Raw genomic sequence first — 4,609 nt, forward strand, 5'->3', positions numbered from 1 at the left:
GATTATAGTTGTTTCACTTCTTCCGTTTTAACGGAAAAACCTCTTATAAAAATTTGTATTTTAGGGTTTCTCGAGGTTAGAATAACGAATATCAACTTTGTCCCTGCCTATAATAAATAATAATAAAAAAGTTTAACAAAAAATAACGATACAATAAAATAATCTCGTTTCTGAATGAGATTGGAAGAGATCGAGTGGTCTTGGCTTTTTCTGATTCATATGCTTACTCCTATCGTTAGGCATCAAAAACTTAAAATATTTCTAATTTATCTGTTGTTAATTATTGCTAACAATTAGAATTGGTTATTCTTTTCAAATAAGCAAAATTAGAGGCACTTTAAAGAATGATTTTTTTAAAATCATCATTTCAACTCTGTTAGAATATTTTAGAGCGAATAAAACCTGTTGGTTTTAAAGGATTACTTAATTGTATATTGATTTACCATGTTAAATCCGTGTAGTAAGAGCCAATTTTGAGAAAATTAAAAAAAAAAAGGGTAAAATCGATACCCAAAAGTATCACCTCCGGTCGGTCGATTTTAACAAAAAGGTTGTTGTCTATAACAAGCATACATATGCCCTAAATATTTAATTTAATTTTTGTACAACTTTTCGTTTTTTGAGCAAGGTTGTTAACACACGCACGTATCATACGTACATGCTTTCGTTATTTGTTAAATTTTTGTATTCTTTGCAGGAACAAAGTTAATATTCGTTATTTTCACCGCTAAAATACAAATGGAACTTTTATTTATTCTTAGTGAACGTTGTGTGATATGCGCCCCACAACCAATTCATTGGGCCGTGATAGGTAGAACCGTAGCGAAACTTTGACCCACTATGTCACGGTGGAAGATCGCCCTTTGTACCCTAAAGTAACAGTCCTCTTTCCAGTGATAATGCTGACAATCCTAAATCTCCAATTTTAGCCACCAAATAAGTCCAATAGTACTTGGATTGTATTAAAAAATTCCTCAGAGAAAAAGGATGAGCCGAATGTAGGGATCTATTGTTATTATTATAATCGACTAGGTGAGGGGGGGAGGCGGGGGAGGGAAGGGTGGTGTGGAAGTGGAACCCCCTCTCGCCGCCTCCCGCTGCCCCCCCGCCGCCCCTCCTTCGCCCTCAGTCACCCCTCGGCCGCCGCCAGCTTAGCTCCTACACTCGTGAGTCACAACCTTTATATCGTTTACACACTTTATTTTACAGCATCACACCTGTGTGCTTTCTCATTTACTGAAGCCTTATGACAATATTTGATTTTACCCTGTGCTATTTAAAAAACAATTCCTAATTACAGATCTTCAGTCTCATGTCCTTTGGACAGTGATAATCGAAGTTACATCTGGTAAGAATGCTATTTTTTTCAGTGTTGGAATATCTTTGACATCATCCTGCTGCCTGCAAGAAACACATGGAGGCCGATAACCAAGATTTAAATTGAAATTATAAGAAATGTTCTGTATCTGTGTGAACTTTTGGTATCAGTTTATATTTGATTACAAAGATTTAAGAAAAATATTGAAAAAGTTGATATATTTAGGCAAAACGGACGTGAATTAATCACTTCTAAGCGGAGGCATGGGTACACATTCATAATAGTCCTGCCTCCGACAAATTGTTCCCTTAAGGTCGATTTCCTTTTCCATGATTTCGATGCAGGGATCAAATAGATTTTTAAAGGGATTCTCTCACCAGTTGGTAGGGTTGAAAGAATTATTTATTGACATTTCATTACATAATTGATGATGGTCTTAGTAGCAGGAGGGCAAGTAGCTCCCTCTATGGTACTAGCCCTCCAAGAGCTCTCTTTATTAAATACATTATTCATTAAATTATAAAACTGTAATTGAGTCATGGAATTATGTTTGCATGGATTTTAAATAGGTCTTAAACCTCTTAGGAAATCGTGCTCATTTCATATTCCAAGAACATAGTAGAAATTATAATCTCTAGGAAGCTTAGCTTATCAGGTTCTCCGGAAATGAGTTCTTATTCATACTTTTTGGTGAAATTGAAAACCGAGAGAGAGTATATCGGAATACTTTTGAAAGTTCGTTTTCTAATTCTCCGGTTTGAAAATTGAAGTCATGAGTGGAGGGAAGTTATTTCGCGGTATTTTAGGAAAAATTGAAATTAAATTTTCCCTTTTACATAGCAACCTATTTCATTATACTAAATCCTTAAATGGGATAGTTTTCAGAAGTTCGCAATAGAGTTTTCTAGATTTAAACAGGAATAAATAAAATTTAAATTAAATGTTTTATGTTTTTTGTGATGTATAACACTTTTAACACTCATAACTTCAATTTTAATTTCAAGTTTTGTGCCACTGAGCTTTGAAAATATATCTCTTATAAAACGACTATATATAAGTTCTTTTTTAATACAAAATAATATCAAAATTAAGTCTTGAAATAAATAGATAATCGAATAACTCTAATTCGTAATATTAGATTTGAATAGGATTTATTATCAGAGTCTTATTCGGATTTTAGTTTTGTTACCACTTGACTATCTTCAAGGCTTGGGAACCTGGGTGGTACTATCTCTAGGTTGAATACTCAAATCTCTTTACTACCTCAATAATCGATAGTTTGAATACTAATCTAATAGGTGACATTGCTGTTTTTAAAGAAATTATCGTTTTAATGTGAAAAATATACATTAAGTTAATGTTAATAGAGATCTAAGAAAATTTTACAAAATGAAATATTATTCTGACTTAATTTTTTTTTTTAAATTGGATATATCTCATACAACAGATCTAATACAAAGAGAGATGGGGTTTATTAAAAAAACAAAACAGATAATACAATAAATAATTAAGAAGGCACCTATCTAAAAATTCTATGGAAATGAAGCTTCACCATTTATTTCCACAAAAATAAAGTTTAGATAATATGAAATAAATATAATATAAAATTCATATTATTTTATTTGATATTATTTCCGTTTTCATTAATTGTATCTATTATATTGCTTTGTTATATTATTTTTGTTGTTTGTATCTTTTTCAGCCCTGATGAAGCCCTGCAAAGCGGGACGAAACGGTGGTGGAATGAAAATTAATTGCTAACATTAAATAGTTTAATTATTATTTACATTTTTTTTATTTTATTTATTTTTTTACTATCGCAGCCGAATCATCTTCCTTTTATATGAAACAAAAATTCGTTTTTATTTACTATTTTTCAAAATGAGGGACGACTTGGAGTCAAAGATTATCAATTTGATTGTAATATATTATCAAAGTGATGATCTCTGTCTATTTTAACGATCATCATAGAACGAGATTTTAAAATTTATATGTTTTTATAACCTAAAGATTCGATTTCAGAATAATGGGTATGGTATGAGGGACATATATTGTTATTTTTTCAGCTTTAACTTTTGAAAAAAAAAATCGTTGTTTTAGAAAACTTCGTATTTTTGAGAAAAATAGAAAAAATACATTTTTTTCTGTTGCAAATACAGTAGCAAAGGCCGAGGAATGACCGGTTAAGCAGAAAGCCGGTTAATCCGGTGTGTACAGAAGAAAATATTTCCATTATTAATTTAACTTATATATTAGATTAAATTTAAAATGCTACACATATAATATGCATATTAATAAATGATGGAGTTTATAAGACTATCTTTATACAATTTAAAATAAACATTTCTTAGGATACGTGAATTAAATTCAGATTATTATTGAATTTAAATTTTTTAATAGTTGTAACAGAGTCAGTAATATTCTTTTATTAACATATTACTTATTTATTTTCTTTTTACCAAAGTTTTGTAAAAACACCACCACTTCAGGTGGACAAAATCCTGTAATCTCTTCAAACCTATCGGAGTGTTGTAAACAAAATTGTTTTATATACTTTCTTTCATTAGAAAAAAAAGTCTGTTGAATAAGAATTGGATTGGAATCTTAAAATCAAATAAGAAAACTCCAGCCGTCAACGGTCCGCAGCCATTTTCTAAAAATACTGGACCAATTTTTTTTTGGACTTGAGAAACAAAGTTAAAAGTCATACCTAAATGATTACGATTGGTTATTTAATTTTTAAATTGAAGCCGATTATAAGTTTCTTAACAAATCTTTAAAAGAAAACACTTCATTACCCAAAATGGAATAAAATATTTTTTAAAAAATGTAAAACAAGTTTTAGGGAAACGAATAATGGGTTTTAAAATAAATTAATAAATACTAAAACTCGTTAAGAGCTCTTGGGAGCACCTATGTTTTTCTTTATGTTTAATTAGGTAGATTTAAGCTGTGGTAAAATATTTGGTCTTGCCTGTCTCTGTAACGTTCATCTACTAGGTTACAATAACATAGATACAAAAACCGGATATTGATATAAACTAATATTACCATCAGTGGATGACCGATTTTTTTTTTTTTACGAGCCGCACTCGTATAAACACTAGTAGTTTTCTTATTTTGCTGTTTCCAAATGTAGCAATGAATGGAATATTAGTAGCTTTAATCTCCTCAAGTAATAATGAAAATATCTTTCACCCCAAAAAAGTCAAATTTTGACATGAATGTTTTCCACTTAAATTGGCGATTTTGCCCTCAGAGTTCAAGTTAATCCTGGATTTAATGTAAATA

At 30.4% G+C, this 4,609-nt stretch overlaps 1 long non-coding RNA gene across 1 annotated transcript in view; it reads left to right on the forward strand.

Moving 5' to 3' along the window:
* Positions 1-1,135: 1,135 nt before the first annotated feature.
* Positions 1,136-4,609, forward strand: part of LOC136796779 (uncharacterized) — a 364,945-nt gene continuing 361,471 nt past the window's right edge. The window contains exon 1 of the long non-coding RNA XR_010844525.1: positions 1,136-1,166. This is a non-coding gene — a long non-coding RNA (uncharacterized lncRNA). The remainder of the gene's footprint in view (positions 1,167-4,609) is intronic.

This window comes from Halyomorpha halys, unplaced genomic scaffold, assembly GCF_000696795.3.
Source record: "Halyomorpha halys isolate HHAL.00 unplaced genomic scaffold, Hhal_1.1 Scaffold386.1, whole genome shotgun sequence".
Classification (NCBI taxonomy): domain Eukaryota; kingdom Metazoa; phylum Arthropoda; class Insecta; order Hemiptera; family Pentatomidae; genus Halyomorpha; species Halyomorpha halys.